This window comes from Trichosurus vulpecula, chromosome 2 (assembly GCF_011100635.1).
Source record: "Trichosurus vulpecula isolate mTriVul1 chromosome 2, mTriVul1.pri, whole genome shotgun sequence".
In the NCBI taxonomy this organism is placed as follows: Eukaryota; Metazoa; Chordata; class Mammalia; order Diprotodontia; family Phalangeridae; genus Trichosurus; species Trichosurus vulpecula.
The window spans coordinates 319,897,845-319,918,083 of record NC_050574.1 but is presented as its reverse complement, the minus strand read 5'-3'; the positions used below and the strand labels follow the sequence as shown (position 1 = coordinate 319,918,083).

Sequence of the window (20,239 nt, the reverse complement as noted above, 5' to 3'; positions counted from 1 at the left end):
TTCCATATATGATATAGCAATATTCAAATATAAGAACTAAGTCAGCTACAAATAAATATAAATTATTTGCTCTTTTGAATCCTTCAAGGCTCATTTTATAGAGGAAAGAAGTGAAGCTCCCCAGGAGAGGTTGCCTAACTTGCTCTGTGAAACAGCACTGTGCCCATGGGAGGAGTGGTGGTGAAGAATACCTTGGTTTGAATCTTTATTACTTCTTGGTCTCTGGATCGGTTTCCTTAGAAATGATGGGTTTGATTAGGTTGATTTTTACATCCCTTCTACCACTAAATTTATGCCCCCTAAGATGGTTGTCAGGATTTGAATCCAGATCTTCTGATCACAAATCCAGCAATGTTTCTGTGGTACTGAGCAACCTGCATTTACTAGCTCAAAATTACCCTTCTCTTAAGGGCTGGGATGAGGAGGACTTCATTAACCAGTGGCCTTAAATTCCAGACTGAGGAATTCTCATCTCCTTAAGATTTAGCATTTTAAATCCCTTCCCTCTAGTAAATACTGCCTATTTGAAAAGCTCAGTCTATTTGCCCCAAGTATTAGGGTCATCTTCAGCGTGTACCATAAGGCAGATATTCACTAAAGTGGATCAGAATAAAAAAATATTTGTACATAAAAAGGGATTCGGACAGGGCTTCTGCCATAGTCAGCCCCCTCTTTGGTCCCTAGGATAAACTGTATCAAAATCTACAGGGAGAATTATCATTTCCAGATCAGTAACTCAAACAACCACAGTGAAAACATCAGGATCCTAGACTCCACTGTGGCAGTGTCCTCCCCCATCTTCCCGTGGGGGTGTCTTCCCGCTGTGGGAGTTGCTGAAACCAGCAGCATGAACTACTTCAAGGCCCTTGGTTTTGTGAACCCTTGCCAATGCCATTCTTTTAGCTCTTGGATTCAGTGCAAAATTCCAGAATGTATCATTCTAATCTTGTGGCAGGTGCAGTGATCCTACAGACTAAATATTTCCTTTACAGATAACTGCCCATCTGGTAATATTTATGTTGACTGTTAACAACTAGCCATTAGAAAGGTGTAAAAAGTGTCCTTAGATTCACTTTTCTTTGAGGTTTACAAAAAGAAAACAGGAATTAGAGTCAGAAGACCTTGGTTTGAACCCAGCTTGGCATGAGCTGTGTGACCATAGTTAAGTCATTTAATCTCTTTTTTAATTCTTGTGTAAAATGCTGATAGCAACAATGATAGCTGACATTTTCCTAATGCTTTAGGGTTTGCGACATGTTTTTCGCATATAACAGCATCCAACTGCTACCCCAGGCACTTTCCCAGCTTTGGGTTAAAACTCTTTACGGTGATGCTGTTGAGGCCCTACACACTGCATCTCTCCCTCTTCTCCTTTTTTAAAAAATCAATCTCCATAATTCTGATGACTTTGTATAATAGCAGGAACAACTCCCCAAATAGACTTAAAATTGAAAGCATTGTGATGACAAGCAAATAGTTAAGCAACAAATAGCTTAAATAGCTTATATATATATATATATTATATGTACATATAATATATATATATAGGGGGGGACTTTTTTATTTTTGTACACATGACAAGATTTTACACCAAATAGTTAAATAGTACAAATTTACATTCATGAGGAACGTTAAAAATTTCAACTAAAAAAAAAACCCCAAACAAAAACAAACAAAAACTTGCTTCTTCCTGTGACCCACAATCCTGACATTTTTACAGTAAGGGGGATTAAAAAAAAATAAAAAACACAACAAAAATATCCCAAGCCTCCCCAAACAGAACAATTTAAATTTACATTTTCTCTCTACACTGGACACAGTGAATTTCAATGGTGAGAGTTACAATTCATCTTTTCCACCTGGAGATTTTTTCTTTGTTTCTTCCTCTTCCTCTGCATCCATATCAGCTTCCTCTTCATCTTCTGGTTTTGAATCTTCTGATGTGTCTTCTGTTGTATCATCTTCCTGGTCGTCTTCAGGCTTTTCTTCCACCTTTGCATCAGGATCAATGTTCAGACTTAAACGAAGCATCCTTTCGATCCTGTCTCCATATTCTTTGGTGTTCGGTAGAAGGTATCCTGATCTTAGAGTTGCTATTTCAAACAGGACTACAGCAAGGTCTAAGACCATTTTGTCATCTTCATCTTCCTTAACCCGTTGGAGCATGTCCTTGATCAGCAGGTGTCTTGGATTAATTTCAAGTGTTTTCTTCTGACTGGCATAGTAATTTGCAGAAATATCCATGCCTGTCTGGTAAGCCTGAGCTTTCATGATTCTTTCCATGTTGCCAGACCAGCCATACTGGCTGGCCACCAGAGTACAAGGAGACTCCATCAGGCGCTGGGAAATCACAGCCTTCTCAATCTTGTCCTTCAGAGCTCTGTCCTTTGTCCACTCGAGCAGAGGCTCATACCCTTTCTCCACAGCAGCTCGGCTTTCCTTGGTTTTCTCACTCTCATCAAATTTCACTCCTTCCTTGGTAACATTCTGGAGTCTCTTTCCATCAAACTCTGCATGGGCTTATATGCAGTGCTCATCGACAGGATCTGTCAGATAGATCACTTCAGCCCTTGTTCAGAAGCCTCTCCACAAATGCGTACGATTCTGCCTCCTTTCGGCTAGATCCTGCCATGAGGTAGATTTTGTCTTGTTTTTCTTTCATCCTTTCCTGGTCCAGACTGGTAAGGTCACTTTTGTGACAAGAAGACTGAAACCTAAGTAGTTTGGCAAGATGAGCATATCTATCATATATCAAATGCAATCACTGTCCCAAAACACCTCTTCCTACACTCCTGACTCCCATTACTCAGGTAATGAGGGTTGCAAGACCTAAGGGCCTTGAAGTAATTAATACTGTCAATTTCAGCAGCTCCTCAAAAAAGGGAGGGCACCCCAACAGGGATGGGAGAAAATGTTGGTGCATAGTAGATGCTTAATAAATGCTTGCTGACTGATTGATTGATCAGTCATAGCAAGTAAACGACATTCAGAGCAAGGAAAGGATGGTCAACAAGGATATAACACATACCCACCTGAGTGCGGTTTCTCTGTACTTGAACTGGTCATGCTGGTCAATTGGTCAAAAGCCCGAGAGAAGATCCAGATGATTTCTTGTGCCCTGGATTCTTTGTACCTAGGCTACCAGCAAGATTTGTCAGTGAGACAAGACATTAGTCCCTGAAAAAATTAAGTTTGGAATATGGTTTCAATACCTTTTAAGGAAAAACCAGCCTAGACTTCATGGATACCTTACAAAATTGCTCTTACCACAGGGATTCATTATTAATATTGTCCTTCATTTCTATCCATTGGTTAATGAGCATTCAATAAGCACTTATACGTAATCCCCAATTTCCTCTTCCAAACTTCTACATTACTATCCCTCACGTCACATATCCAGTTCATTGCCAAATCCTGTCATTTCTATGTTTATAACATCTCTCAGATGTATTTCCTTCTTTCTACTCAAAAAGTTACCACCTTAAATCAAGTCCTCCATCCCCCTTTACAGCGGTTATTATGATTGTCTTCTAATTGTTGTCCCTGCCTCGAGTCTCTCTTCCCACCTGGAAAGTGATTTTCCTCAAGCATAGGTTTTTTCCCTATCACCTCCTGTTTGGGAATGCAAACAAAGAGCATACAAAAACTGCCGTTACTTTCAAGAAGGTTTTGTATCAATGAAGGGGACAACATGTAAGAAAACAGGTTCATACATTATAGAAACTGAATAGAACTGAAGTAATCTTAGAGGGGGATGATCAGGTGATTGTGGAGATCAGTAAGGCTTCCTGTAGAAGGTTGTATTTGAGCTGGGTCTTGAAAGAAGCCAAGCATCTCAAGAAGCAGAGATGAGGAAAGAGAATATTTGAGGCCTGGAGGACAACCAGTACAGGGAGGGAGACTGGGTCGTAGAGTGTCCTCTGTGTTGTTCAGTCATTTCAATCGTGTGCAACTCTTCATGACTCCACTTGGGGATTTCTTGGCAAAGACACTGGATTGGTTTGCCATTTCCCTCTCCACCTCATTTTGCAGATGAGGAAACTGAGGCAGACAGAATTAAGTGACTTGCTCAGGGTCTCACAGCTAGTAAATGTCTGAGGCCAGATTAGAACTTGAGTCTTTCTGACTCCAGGCCTGGTGCTTTATTCACTGTGCCACCTACCTGCCTGCTACCACCTACCTGCCCAGTCCTTGTGAGGAATAGCAATTATGCTGCTATTACTGGACTCCAGGGTGCACAGAGGGATGTACTGTTATGAGAGTACAAAGGTTGTTAGCCTTAAAATACCAGAGGATTTTGTATTTGGTTCTGGAGGTAATAGGGAGAGCCTGGGGCTTTTTGAACAGGGGGTAATACGGTAAAAACCTGTGCTTTAGGAAAATCACTTTGGCAGCTATAAAGAGGAGGGATTCAGGTAGGAAGAGACTTGAGGCAGGGACAACAATTAGAAGACAATTATAATGATCCCTGCAAAGGAGGACGGAGGGCTTAATTTAAGGTGGTAACATTTTGAGTAAAGAGAAGGGAATACGTCTGAGAGATGTTGTGAACATAGAAATGACAGGATTTGGCAATTATTGGGTATGTGATATGAGTGATAGTAATGTGGAAGTTTGGAAGAGGAAATGTTTTGGAGGAAAGAAGATGAGCTCAGTTTTGGCCATGTTAAGTTTGAGATGCATGGGTCACTTGAACCTTCTCCTTCAAGGTTATCTCCAACAGAAACTCTGTTTCTACCTTGTATGAACCCATTTACTTACATGCTGTTTCCTCCATTAGTATAGATAAGTTGTTGGGCACAGGCTGTTTTGTTTCTGTCTTTTTGTCCCCAATGTCTAACATGGTATCTGGCATGTAGTTGTTGCCTAATAAATGCTTGATTGACCTATTGGCGATCATCACCATCATTTTCATTCTGAACCTGAGCATCCTCTCCATTCTGACTCTGCCTTTTCTTTAGACCCTCAGATTTCAAACAGATACTACTTCCTTTTGATTCTACCCCCAGGGCCATCTGCAGTCCTCCTGATCTTTATTTTGCCTTTGGACCCGGGTGACTCCAGAGGAGAAAGTGAGGCTGGTGACTTTGCACAGTCCTCCCTCACTTAAATCCAATTCACTTGTGTGTCATGGCATCACTGCCCTGATGTCATAGTTCTCTTCAAGAACAAAGGACAGACAACAACAACCTCTTCAACATCTCTCACATCTGTTGCCTCTTCACTAGTCCCACTGCCACCAGATGATTAGTACAGGCAATAGTCTCTTAGCAGGTCTTCTTACCTTCACTAAATTCCAGAATTTCAGAGTTGGAAGGGGCCTCCTCATCCATCAAGTCTAATCCATACTTGAAAAAGAATCCCTACTACAATATCATCAACAAAATTTTTCTTGAAGTCCTCAAATAAGGGAGAATTCATTGCCTTTAAATATACATGTGTACATATATATGCATACACACACACATATGTAATTTATTTTTAACGTTCTTTTCCTTTTAAATTGAGTTCCAAATTATCTCACTCCCTCCCATCCCACCCTTACCCACTGAGAAGGCAAACAAAATTATAACAATTATACATATGAAATCAAGCAAAATTATAACAATTATATGTATGCAATCATGTAAAACATTTAGCCATATCTCAAAAACAACAACAAAAAAACCTAAAGAAAACAAGAAAATTATAGTTCAGTTGTACTCAGAGTTCATCAGTTCTCTCTCTGGAGGCAGATAGATTTTTTTCATCATGAGTCCTTTTAAAATGTCTCGGATCATTGATTGATCAGAGTAGCCAAGTCTTTCACAGTTGATCATTACTGTGCAGAATGATCTCCTGAACCCATTACCTTTTAAAGTGACCCATTGCACTTTTGGGTAACTCTCATTATTAGGGAGTTGGTTTTTTTTCCCCTGACACCAAGCCTTCACAATCTACCTGCTTAATCTAAATTTCGTATACTAGCCACTGCCAAACTAGTCTTTCTTATATATAGACTTGGTTATTATTATTCTTCCAGAGCTACTGTGATTTCTCACTGTCTAGAGAGTCCTAGTCTCATGCACTTGGTTATTAAGAATCCCCAGTCCTCTTTGGAAGTTGTAGTGTGCGGTGAAGGAGTTAGATGGGGAAAGGAGAAGAAAGGAAGATTTTATTTTTATCAGGAACTTAAACCAAAGTTCAATATGAATTGCAAAAAAATCTTTTGTGAGGAAGCTAGGTGGTGCAGTGAGTAGAGCACCGGCCCTGGAATCAGGAGGACCTGAGTTCAAACCTGGCCTCAGACACTTGACACACTTACTAGCTGTGTGACCTTGGGCAAGTCACTTAACCCCGATTGCCCTGCCTTCCTCCCTCAAAAAAAAGAAAGGTTTTGATTCCTTCTTTCCCGATAATACTGACTCACTCTCACTTGGTGACCTGCCTGCCAGTGTCCTAGTGCTAGATGAGGAATCAGAAAGAACTATATTCAAATCTTGCCTCAGATGCTTGTTAGCTGTTTGACCCCATACAGATTACTTAATCTATCTGTGCCTCAGTTTCATCATCTGAAAATGAGGGAGTTACACAAGAGGGCCTCTAAGGTTTCTTTTAGATCTAAATCTAGGAGCATATAATCTAAACCAGCCTCCCTTATGAACATCCACATCCCCATGAACAACCACATCCCAAAGGTGGATGAGAAGCCCAAATTCCCTTTCAAAGAATCAAACTAGTTAAAAAAAAGATTAACTGTATATGTATTTTCTATTTTCTTCACTACTCAAAGAATCTGTGGTGTCATCATTATGACTTTCCTCCATCCATGCAAACAACAACCCTTCTACAACTTGGTAGAATGTCTCTGAGAATAACTGTGGCCAAAATCTGACCACCCTGCAGCTAACCTGGTGATGAGGCAGAGGAAGCCAACTCTAGAAAAAAATTCCTTAATATTAGTTCATCAAAAAGCACTCCTTTAGGGCCTACTGTGCAACTTTTGCTGTTCTAGACTTTAAGAAGGAAAAAGATACAATCCCTGCCCTCAAGAAGCTTACCATCTAGTTGGGGAGATAAGACAAATATACATGAAACAGATATAAAACAGTGTAGGATAAAAGACTTTATTATATCTCTAAGTGGCAAAAAAATTCTGAGGGCTTTTTTTTTTTTTACATTTTCTATATTCATGCTGCCCCTTATGGCCCTATAGAATATAAACCCCCTGAGGAGAGGAGATGTTTTTCTTTTGTCTTTGTATATCTAGCACCTTAGCAGGGTGCTTGGAACATAGGAGGTATTTAAGAAATGCTTGTTTGATTTAGTAGTTCAAAAACCCTGCATTCTAATCCTAGCTTTACCACCAGCCATCTACATGACTTTGGGCAAATGATTGAACATCCTCCAGTCTCAGTTTCTTCATCTGCATAATGGAGGGGGTTGGACTAGATGAATTTTTACATTCTCTTCTAGATATACAATTTTAATAAGCTGGGTCTCAGAGGAGGGGCCTAGGGGAATAGACCAGGGGGTACACTCTGTGCAGAAAGGGGAAGCTGAGACCAAGAGAACTTGCAGATCCTATTGAACAGCTAGCCTACCTTATGATGAACTTTGTTTTCTTGAATGCAAAATACCTTAATGCTTTCCTAAGAATAGAAACCAATGGATAAATCAAGTATTCTTTGCCACAAAGCGGGTATAGGGCATGGTTCTTTTGCTCTGCACTTTTACTGTGCAAAGTGGGCTCCATTTGCTTCAATGATTAGTAGGCAAGAAGAGGTGAACACTATCCCTTTCATAGAGTTGTAGATTTAGAACTAAAAGGGAATCTTAGAGGTTATCAATTCTACTCACACCCTTATTCCAGTTCAGGAAACTGAGGCAAGGATTCCAAGTGTAGTGCCCCATCCATTATACCCTTCTTCTTGGGATCTGTGATCCCTTCTGTTCATAACCAGCATGCAGCACAGCAGAGCTCTAGGTAATTGTACTTATTCTGTGGGCCAAAAGTTTTCATCAGAGCTGCTGGCTCCTATCTAGGTCAGATAAGCCCTAGACTTTGAGGACATTGACCTTAGAGAGTGAAAACCAAAGTCCAGGTTCCACAGTGTGCTGTGCTGTCATCTCCCCCAGCGAGAACCTCGGGACAACCATAATTTCAATTAAGTGAAGAAATACACATGCAGCTCGTACCTGGCAATTTTTAGACAGATAATAGCCCACATTTCCCCACTGCTTTAATGAAGGGTTACAAAAGGGTTTCCTCTCAGCACTGTGTTGTCAATAGTGCACACTTACCCTTATTCCCATAGAATCATGCAAAGTGTGAAGCAATGGAGGGTGCTAGCTTAGGACTCAGAAGTCCTTGATCCAAATCCTAGTTCTACCAGCTATGTGACTTTGGGTGAATTTCTTAACTTCTCTGTGTTTCTGAAGGGATTATATAACATGATCTCTAAGTTTCCTAAGTTCTCTAAGTTTTCTACATCTGTGATGCTATGAAGGCATGTTAGGGTTCACTTAGACCAAGCCTTTTATTTTACACATGGGATACACTGAGGTTCACTGATCATCCAGGGTTATCCAATTGTTAAGTATTAGAGCTTGGATTCAAACACTGGGGCTCCTGACTCTAAGTCCAATGTCTTCCCACAACCCATCTCCTAAAGGAGGCTGAGTTTGTTTTTCTATCCTGAACTTCCCTTTACTTCTTCATTCCTTCCAACTACCTGGTCTTCCCACCCTATTCCTCAGGTTCCCAGTACCCTCAGGAGACCTCTTTTGCAGTGTCCCATCCAGGCATGCTTACTTTCTACTAGGGTTAGATTTTAAAATGTCCCCCTCCTGGTCTATCACAATGTCCATGTCTATGAACAAGAGAGGGAATGTGATACAGTGAGCAGACCAGATTGGACTCAGGGAGTCCTGGGTTTGAGTCTTGCCTCATATTTACTAGATTTGCCAAGCTTCATTTTCCTGTGTTAAAATGACCCCTAATGACTCAACGACCCTAAGGTCCCTTCCATCTCTAAAACTCTAACCCTATGACTGGCTGTTAGGAAGGCAGCAGCTGATAAACTCCTTCACTACGTGGTTTAGGGATTTAATGCCTCCCAGGGACATGTGCATGAAATCAGAACCTGGAGAGGTCAATGTGTAACTCAAAGGAGCAAATTGTGCTATTTCAGCCATCCAGGTAGAAATATTTTGAGGAGGGATGGTGAGGCTTCATACCAAGGGGACAGTTACCCACTGAACTTGTTTAGTGTTGACTAAACATTTTCCAAGAGAATCTTCCTCAGGATTCAGGACTCAGATGGCCACAGCTGTCCACAAGTAGCAGATTAGTGTGTGATGGAAAGACTTTAAGCTAGCTAAATTTCTGAGGCCTAAGAATTCTGCCCTGTAAATTAGAGGGGCTGTTATTTGATACTCAGACACGGCTCCCTCCCCTGGTGCCTACATCTCATTCTTATTTTCTCCTTCCAAGTAGAATTTGAATCCAAATTTCTTCTCAAGTATTATACCAATCCCAAAGTGTCATGAGATTAAAGGATTTAGAGCTGGAAGCAATGGTGTGCTGGTAAATGTTTTATAACCAGCTCTGTAGGGGAAAAAAAGTAAGCTCAACACATTTCTTTCTTTCTTTTCTTTTTTTCTTTCCTTTTTTGAAGCAATTTGGATTAAGTGACTCGCCCAGGGTTACAGGGCTAGTAAGTGTTTGAGCCACATTTGAATTCAGGTCCTCCTGACTCCAGTGCTCTATCCACTGTACCTGCTGCCCCCAGTTCAACAAATTTCTAAGTTTAATCTGAATTATTAACATTTTCTTCATTACGTCCTAAGTCTAAACACTCACCCATACAATAAACCAGGCCCTTATTAGTAGCATTTGTTACTTTCTAAGGCACAAATGCTGACACTGAAGATTTAACAATGGGTTCTTGTGAGCCACATGACCCTCTGAAATGAACCTGGTAGAGACATTGCAAAGAGAGAAAAGAACTCCCTGGTCCAGGAAGTAGTCCCCTTTCTCCAGGTTGCATGGGGGAATGGTTGATTGCAACCACTTTAAATTTGAGACCACCCTTCCCAGGCACCAAGTGGATGTGAAGAGGATAGAGTGAGCCCCTGTTCTGAGAGCTGGTTTTTTCTCTTTTTTTGGTCCTCATTACATCTTCTCAGTCAGCAACCTTATGTAAAAAGCAATTGATGTTAATTAGTTAATTGATGTTGGGGAGATTTTAACTGGTCAAATGATATTGGGGAAAACACACAGGATGGGAGCTCATAAGGAAGAGTATTTGCCCCCAAGGACCTCAAGGGGATTAGTAGCCAGTCTAGGGATTCAATCTGCTAATATATATGGTAGTTGGGATGGTGAGCCAAAGCCTCTGCTAGCCTAGGCTACATTGTCATTGCTATTACACCAGTATGGTTATCACTGGCTGAACAGAAGCCTCGAGTCCAAAGAATTTCCAAATCAGACTTGTCTACTGACCTAGTCACAACTGGATTTTGCATAGGTTTCATCTCTGCACTTCTGATGTGGCCCCAGAGAATTTCTGATCCTTCCTCATCTCAGAGGAAGGAACTATAATCTGAAAGGTTATGGAGGTTAAGCACACTTTCTGAGGACAGAGATGGGAGATAGTAGAGACAGATAGTCATATCTCCAAGGCTACAGTTCCAGAAAAGAGTCCCAAATCATAGGAGTAGCGTTGAAGGTGTTGAAAATGAAGCCATAGCTGAGAATCTAACAAAATTTTTCCAGTTCATTGTGGATTATAAGGGAATCCCACCTTCCAAAAGACAGAGCCCTTGGCTTCTGGTAATCTGGGAGAAATAAAACATTTAATGAACCAGGAGGTCACCGGCAAGGGAGCAAGAGAACAAAGGTCATACACTGCCAATCTATCAACCAATCAAATAATGAGAATTTACCTAGAAACTGTTATGCATGCTAGTCACCTACTGTGTGTTCTATAAGAGAAGACAGTCCCTACTTTAGACCATAAAATCTAGTTGGGGGACATAAGATGCACGCACATCAAACAATTAGTGAGCAACACAAGGAACCACGGTTTCAGATTGTATGCTTCAGACCATGAGTACTGTAAGGATGCAGAGAACGGAGAGACCTGTGTAGGTTATAACAGTGTAGAAAGTTTCACAGAGGTGCCTCTTGCATTGAGCTTGGAAGAGAGGGTAGGATTTAGATCCCACCTGAGGTTTGATAAAGGCCTAGATGATTGCACTTGGACCTAGGTAGGTGGGTGGTACAACCTTGAGGTGTATCACCATGGAATATAAATGATCAAATTCACAAATTGCAAGATATAAGCAATTTTCTCAAGTCCTCACAAGGTGATATCTTGATGCCCTGATAAGATGTAGAAATGGCTACATCATCTGGAAGGCAGCTTTCTCTTCTACCATCCAGAGACTATCTACCCCATGGGGCAAAAGTCACTATACATTACTACGTGGCAAGGAGATTTCTTAACTTGGTCAGAAGATCTTCTTATAGGACAGCAAGACGCTATTAAACCACGTGAAGCTTGGTCTGACAGCTGTACTCAGATTAAGCTACTAATTAACTCACCCTTATACCAGGTTCATTCATAATAGACCAAGCCAATGGAGGAACTAGATGAGAGGTGCAGGAATATTGTGTCTGAGCAGTTCTGGTCAATGTAGCTCAAGAGGGCCATAATAGATTCGGAGAAGGTCCAGGAGAATGCTACTGAAATGATCAAAAGAATCACACACGATGTAAGAGAGAGCAACGACAAAGCAATTTAAGTTCAAATGCAAGATAGTGTACTATAAAGAGCATGTTTTGTGCCAAAGAGACTGTAGTGTAAAGGTGATCAGAGGGAGTGGGGTTAGTTAAGGAAAGATTCTTGGTGGAGTTTCATCTTGAGTCAAAGATTAATGAACTGGTGAGAGAAGAGGGAAGGGCATTCTAGAGAACCAAATTTACGTATGAGCAGAGTAGCCAGTGGGGATTTGGGCTACAGCAGCAAAGCTCTCTCCATTTTCCTATTTTCCTTTGCATTAGAGCTTTGTCCTTTGGGTACCTTTGGATAAAGTCATTGCCCGCTTCGATATCCTCTCTCAAATTGAAAATACTATAGGAAAAGAAAACAGCAATTATTAGTATCTTACTGTGTGAATTCGTTTATCATTTTTCCCTTTCATGACCTCCCTTATGAGGCAGACACTGAGGGAATGAGAATTCTGATGAGGGGAGTTGTGGGAGGCAATTTTGAACCATTAGGCACAGCCTAGGGAAGTTCAGAAAAGAGTACATAAGAGATAAGATTAGAAGAGAATTAGAGGCAAAGAAAAGGAAAGTGGCAAGAAACAAAAAGGGAATTTTGCTACTTCATGATTTTGCTTTGGGCTACTTCTGGCTACAAACTTTAAGCTGATAGAAAAGATTTAATGCCTTCTTTCTTCACTAATGACTATCCCTCATTTAGGGGTGTGCTAAAGCCAGCTGGTACCAGCCAGCAAGAGCCAATTTTTAAATTTTCAGTGTGAGCATTTACATGTCAGAAATCTACAAATGATTAATTAGGAATTTCTTCATTTTTTTTTTGATTGTTTAGGTGAAGAAAGTGATGGAGAAAATGTTAATAATGAAGATTAAACTTAAAAATGTGTCATGAATACAGTTTTTTTGTCAAGAGCTAGTTGTTAAATATTTACCAACATACCACTGAGCCTCATCCTGATGTTTTCCATTCAGTGGCATTGAGAAAGTTCAGTTAATGATTGGTGGAAACTTGGGGTGGTTTAGAATGAACTTAAATTTAAAAAAAAACAATTTGATTTAATTTTCTCAATTACGTGTAAAATTTTAACATTTCTAAATCCAAATTCTCTCCCTCCCTCCCTCCCTAAACTTTTTAATATAATCAAAATTATCCATTTTAGATTTCATAATACTCTCTATCTCTTCTTTGGTCATATATTCTTCCCTTATCCATAAATCTGACAGGCAAAATATTCCATGCTCCCCTACTTTGCTTGTGGTATCACTGTGGTAAGTGAAAGATGAAATGACTGGGGAAACAAAGATTAGAGCTTCTGAGCATATTGACATAGTAAGCAATGCATGACAATTGTCTAACAAATCGGGGCCAGGCCTCATCAGCTTCGGCAATGGACCCAGAATACAGAGGGAAACAGATTCTTACACATTAAAAACAATTAATGAAATAAAACCCAATTAACTAAAAGAAAACAATTAACTAGAATACAAAATTAAGTAATTTGATTTTTAATTGGAGGAAAGATTACAAACTTTTCAAGTTGGGAGCCAGAGAGTGAATAAATATAGTTTGTTGAAATCAGAGAAAGAGGTGTCTCACTCTTCTCAAGTGATTATAGAATCAAAGGAACATGGAAACAATAACTGACTGACCAGTATGGGGCCAGTTTTCAGACGAGACATATGGGTTGATATCTGTGTATATATGTGTATATATTTATATGTATATATTTGTGAAAATATATATACATATATATATATATGAGTGTATGTGTACACACACACACACACACACACACACATTTGTGAGAAAACTTACATCAATCTTCAGATCTGACTGGGTATCTGGTCAGCATGCTCTTAGTTAAGGGTCTCTAAGCAGCAGGTAGAGGTGGTCCAGCTTCTCAACCATGCATGACTGGGTTCAAATGATGCAATTTTCTCACAAGTCCCCATAATTGAAGTTTTCTCACAAGACAGAAATCAGATTAGATCCATAATTGTAAAGAAAGGGAACTGAGCTAGATTCAGAATTGAGTCACAAGATGGAGTCAGTGTAGTTCACTCAACTTCCACAAATTCATCCTTTAGATTCATGGGAGAGGGGCCAGCCAACTTCTCTGATGGATCACTTATCTATAAGCCAAATCTCTAAGGTTTTAAAGTGTGTGTATATATATGTATATATATATATATATGTATGTATGTATATGTATATATATGTATACATGTAGATATAATATTTATAATCAGAATTATATAAGTCAGGCTAAAGATCAAACTACTTAGAAGGCAGTTCCCCTACTAGTACAGTTTTACTATCTACTTCCTCCTGTAACTCATTTAACTTTTCCTTTAATAATTTGGATGCTATGTCATTTGGTGCATATGTGTTTAGTATTGATATTACTTCACTGTCTATAGTACCTTTTAGCAAAATATAGTTTCCCTGCTTACCTCTTCTAATTAGGTATATTTTTGCATTCGATATATGTGAGATCATGAATACTATCCCTGCTTTTTTTTTTTTTACCTCATTGAACCATAATAGATTATACTCTAACCCCTTATTTTAACTCTGTGTGTGTTTCTCTGATTCAGGTGTGTTTCTTGTAAACAGCATGTTGTTGGATTTGGTTTTTAATTCATTCTTCTATCTGCCTGTTTTATGGATGAGTACCTCACATTCATGTTCATAGTTATGATTATTAACTCTATGTTTCCCTCCATCCTGATTTTCCCCTAATTATTGTATCTATCTCTGTCTCTCTTTGTCTTTCTGTCTCTGTCTCTGTTTCCCTCTCCCCCTGTTCCTCCTTAAAAGTCTATTTTGCTTCTGATCACTGCCTCCTTTAATTTTCTCTCCTTTCTATCAGTCCCACCCCTAATTTTCTCTTATCACCTTCCCCTCCTATTTCTCTGTAGGGCAAAATAGATTTCTATACCCAACTTAGTGTGTATGCTATTTCTTCTTTGAGCCAATACTGATGAGAGTATGGTTGCCTGTCACTCCTCATTTTCCCCTCCCTAATATAAGTCCTTCCTTTTGCACCTCTTTTATGTGAAATAATTATCCCCATTCTCCTCTTCCTTCACCCTTTTCCCAGTGGATCCCACTTTCTCAGACCTTAATTTTATTTTTTTTAAATCATCCCATCATAGTCAACTTGCACCCATTCCCTTTGTCTATAAATACTTCTTCTAACTGCTCTAATAATGACAAAGTTCTTAAGAATTACATATTTCATTTTCCCGTAAAGAAATGTAAACAATTTAACCTTATTGAATCCCTTATAACTTCTCTTTCCTGTTTCCTTTTTAGGCTTCACTTTAGTCTTGTACTTGAAAATGAAATTTTTAATTTGGCTCTGGTCTTTCATCAGGAATGCTTGAAAGTCTTCTATCTCATTAAATATCCAACTTTTCCTTCTTGAAGGCTTATGTTCAGTTTTTCTGGGTAAGTTATTCTTAGTTGTAACCCTAGTTCCTTGGCCTTCTGGAATATCATATTCCAAGTCTTCTGAGCCCTTAATATGGAAGTTGCTAGTCTTGTGTGATCCTGACTGTAGCTCCATGATATTTGAATTGTTCTTTCTGGTTGCTTGCAATAATTTTTCTTGACTTGGGAGCTCTGCAGTTTGGCTACAATATTCTTGGGAGTTTTGATTTTGGGATCTCTTTCAGAAGGTGATTAGTGGATTTTTTCAATTTCTATTTCATCTTCTGGTTCTAGGATATGAGGACAGGTTTTCTTGATAATTTCTTGAAATATGATGTCTAGATTCTTTTTTTGATCATGGCTTTCATGTAGTCCAATATTTCTTGAATTATGTCTCCTCGATTTATTTCCAGGTCAGTTGTTTTTCCAATGAGCTATTTCACATTTTCTTCTATTTTTTCCATTCTTTTGATTTTTTTTTTATTGTTTCTTAATGTCTCATGGAATCGCTAGCTTCTAGTTGCCCAATTCTAATTTTTAAGGAATTATATTTCTCTAGTGAGCTTTTGTACCTCATTTTTCACTTGGTCATACATGCTTTTTAAAGAGTTATTTTCTTCAGTGAATTTTTGTTCCCCTTTTACCATTTATCCAAGTCTGGTTTTTAAGGTGTTATTTTCTTCAATTTTTTTGTGCCTCTTTTACCAAGCTGTTGACTCCTTTTCATAATTTTCTTCTATCATTCTCCTCTCTTTTCTCATTTTTTCCTCTACCTTTCCTATTAGATTTTGAAAATCATTTTTGAGCCCTTCCAAGAATTCTTGTTAGGGGTGTGTGTGTGTGTGTGTGTGTCCAATTCACATTTTTCTTTGGGGCTTTATTGCAGCTTTTTTGATATTGTCTTCTGAGTTTGTGTTTTGATTTTCCCTGTCACCACAGAAAATTTTTATGGTCTAGTTCTTTTTGCTTGCTCATTTTTCCAGTGTAGCTCTTGACTTTTAACTCTATGTTAAAGTTGGGCTCTGCTTTTGGGGTGGAGGTGGAACTGTCTCAAGCTTCAGCTGTTTTCAGAGCTAGTTCTGGAGGCCTATAAATTTTCATTGCCTCCAAAGTGGTATGATCTAAGAAGAGGAATGATCACTGCTCTCCTGGCCTGCACTCTGCTCTTTATGCAGAAAAGGACCTTGTTTCCTGCCAGCCACATATGCTGGCACTCTTATTTGCCTGTAGTTGTGACTGGTCCTCTGTTCTCCTTCAGCCCCAAATGCTAGTGTTCCATTCTGCCTTGGAACTGAGACCAAGGCCCTTACTCCCTTGTGAGTGATCATAAGTGCTCTTCTCGCCACTGGAACTATGACCAGGGAGCCCCTACTCCTCTACCGCTCCTTTTCACCATTGAATCGAGACCCAGAACTTGGTCTGGGAAATGCAATAGGGTCCTGAATCCAGAACTTGCCAAGGTTCCCCTTTAATCTCTTCCTGACCAGTTGGCTAATTCCCTTACTGTCCATGTGCTGAAAGTTCCCAAAGCTGCTAATGCAACTGATGAAGCCACCTCCAACACCTGCTGTTGGCATTGCTACGCTGCAGCCTGCACTGCATTCCAGGCCCAACCACCATTGTGGGTTGACAGATATTTCCTGACAACCTCCGAAATTGCCTTGGGCTGGAAAATTGTTTCACCCCAACCTTTTCTTAGCTCTGCCATTCCAGAATTTGATGTGAAGTGTTGTTTTAAAGTTGTTTGGAGGGGAACTTGGGAGAGTTCAGGTAAGTTCCTGCCTCTATTCTGCCACCTTGGCTCCACCCTGAGGATGGACAAGTTAAATTAAATACTAAGAGACTTAGAGGGAGTTCACATTATCAGTAATTAACATTCATGTAAAGATTGACTTGGATAACGTATGTAGTCCTTTCCTGTTCTAATTTATAATACCATAATCCTACTATAACCTTTGACTCCCAATTCCAGTTTCTAGCATTTTACATATTAGATTATATCTTCAAGACTACTCAAAAATCTTTATCTCATTCTCCTATTCAGAATTTCCTCAGGGAACTTCAGAATCTGGATAATTTTGCCCCCATCCAGGATTTCCAAGGGAAATGATTTGCTTTTCACTGAAATCTCCATGGAGATCATATTGAACCTAATGAATGATGGCCTTGCTTTCCTGTAGGTTTCCCTTTTGTCTTTTCATTAATCTTCTGAGGGGACAGTGGAGCAAAAACAATCACCACCAACATCCTCTCAAATTGTATGTGGATTCAACATAGTTCAAATCTAGCTAAATCCAGAGGAATGAAATGGAATTAAGGTAAAATACGATTTTGTCATAAGAAATAATAAATATAAGGTGTACAAAGAAATATGGGAAGACTTATAGGAATCAAAGTACAGTGAAAAAGTCAGATAAGAACAACTCACTGACATGAATGTATGCACTGACTGCAGGTGTGTATATATTAATAATTGTCATCATCATTATCATCATCATCACAAGAAATACAGAAAAATATACTTAAATCAGTTGGAAAAGGAAAGAGAAACAAACAGGAGAGTTTTGTAACTGTATCGTTATAGTTAACATGCACTTTAAAAAGTAAATTATGCTTTCACTTCCATTAAAAAGTAAAAGTATTCAAATATATAATTAAGAACGAAAAATGAGAAAATTGAATAAAGGAAAGAACAAGGTAGTAAATGAGTGTGCATGTTTTAGTTCCTTTTATTGATTGTTAAATCCCAAACAAAGGATGTACATGTTGACTTCTATGCAGAGCCACCGAATTGTCCTGCCCGTTTCAGTGATGCCTTTGTGCTTTTTACATGAATTTGTTGCCTTTAATTATTTTGTTGCGCTCAATGTATGTGTTCTTTCACTTCTGTTTTCTTTACTCTGTCACTTCATAAGTCTTCCCATATTTCTCTGAATTTTCTGAATCTACTATTTCTTTACGTCAAATTTTCTTTTTATTATGAATTTAGCAAACATGAATAAACATGAGTGTTCTTAAATACAAAGAACAGAAAAGAGGATTTTGCATGAAATCACAAACTTCTTTTATATTAGTTTTTTTAATTGCATATTAAATGTAACTGGGTGGTAACAAAATTATATTCCTTGTCTGTTATCCCTTCTGAATTTCCTTCTGCTCTCTTTTGCATAACAATAATAATGATAGCTAGCATTTATATAGTACTTTAAAGTTTGCAAAGTGTTTTATAAATATTACCTCATTTTATCCTCACCACAACCCTGGGATATAGGTGTTATTATTGTCCTCCCCATTTTATAGATGAGGAAACTGAGGCAGGCATAAGCTAAATGATTTGCCCAGAATCATACAATTAATAAGTGTCTGGGACAAAATTTGAAGTCAGGTTTTCTCAACTCCAGATTCAGTGCTCTATCCACTGCCCCACCTACCTACTTTGCTATATTTTAAATGTTTAATTTAACATTTAATACTTGCCTTTTTTTCTTTTGAATCATATGTATCACAATGGCCTCCTATCTCTCACGAAATAGAATTCTTTATTTGAAACAAATTAATATAGTCAAACAAGCAAAATCAGCATCCTGGCTGTATTTGAAAATGTATGCCTTAAAAATAAGTAACTTACTACGTGAAACTGAAAAGATTCTGCACAGACAACATTAGTGCATTTAGAATAAGAATGGAAGTAATCAAACTGGAAATGATTTTTGTATCAATTTATCTGATAAGGCGTTGGTATTCAAGATATATAAACAACTAATAAATATCCACATATGTAAAATATATATATATATATATATATATACACACACACACACAGTACGTGTGTGTGTGTGTGTGTGTGTGTGTATAATAGCCATTCTCTAATAGATAAATGGTCAAGGACGTGAAAAACCAGTTTTCTAAGGAAGAATTGCAAAATATCCACAACTACACGAAAGAGTGCTCCAAATCAATAATAATAACAGAAATGCAAATTAAAACTACCATGAAATTTCATTTTATACCCTGCAAATTGTCAAAGATGACAAATAATGGCAATACTCTATGTTAGAGGGGTTATAGAATGAAAAGCACCCTAATACACTATTGGTGGAGCTATGAGATGGTACAAACCATTTTGGAATGCAATTTGGAATTATGCAAATAAGATGGCTAAGATGTCCACAAACTTTGAACCAAAGATTCCATTACTGGGCTTATAACTCAAGGAAGCCATCACTAATAGAAGAAAGTTACCATATACATAAAAACATTTATAGCAGCGTTTTTGTGATAGCAAAGATTTAGGAATCATGCCCACCAACTAGGAATGACTAAATAAATTGTATATGAATATATAAATAGTATATGAAGGTAATGGAATATGAATATATAAATAGTATATGAAGGTAATGGAATATTACTTTGCTATAAGAAATGATGTATATTACACAAATAGAAAAGTATTGAAAGATTCGCACAAGCTAATACAGAGTGAAGAAAAGCCAAGAAAATAATATATACAATAATTATAACCAACATAAATGGAAAGAACAACTACATGCCAAAAAAATTGAAAGTAAATAATGTAACAAAATTTTAAAGATCAAGCATGACTTGAATGAAGAAATATGAAAAGACAGCAGCAGCACACAACATCACAGACCTGGGAGGCCCACAGGTATTACACATCACACATGCTTTTGGACTTTTTCAATGTATTATCAGTTATATTGATTTTCTTTCTCTTCTCAAAAAAAGACTATTTTTTATATGAGATATCTCTCTGGAAGAGGTTGGGGGAAGGAGACTGGAAATAATTATGATGATGAAAGAAACAAAAGATATCAATAAAAATCTCAATTTAAAAAAGAAAATGTATGCTTTATTCTATACCTCCAGTCCATCACCTCTGTCAAAAGGTAGAAGGAATACATCATTAGCCTTCTGAATTCATGATTGCTCACCTCATTGATTAGAGTTCTGAAGTCTTTCAATGTTGTTTTTCTGTAGATGACTGTGGCCATTTTATAAATTGTTTTTCTGGT

General features: G+C 38.3%; 1 pseudogene; it reads right to left on the bottom strand.

Moving 5' to 3' along the window:
* Positions 1 to 1,839: 1,839 nt before the first annotated feature.
* LOC118837097 lies at positions 1,840 to 16,783 on the bottom strand (annotated as a pseudogene).
* Between the last annotated feature and the right edge of the window lie 3,456 nt (positions 16,784 to 20,239).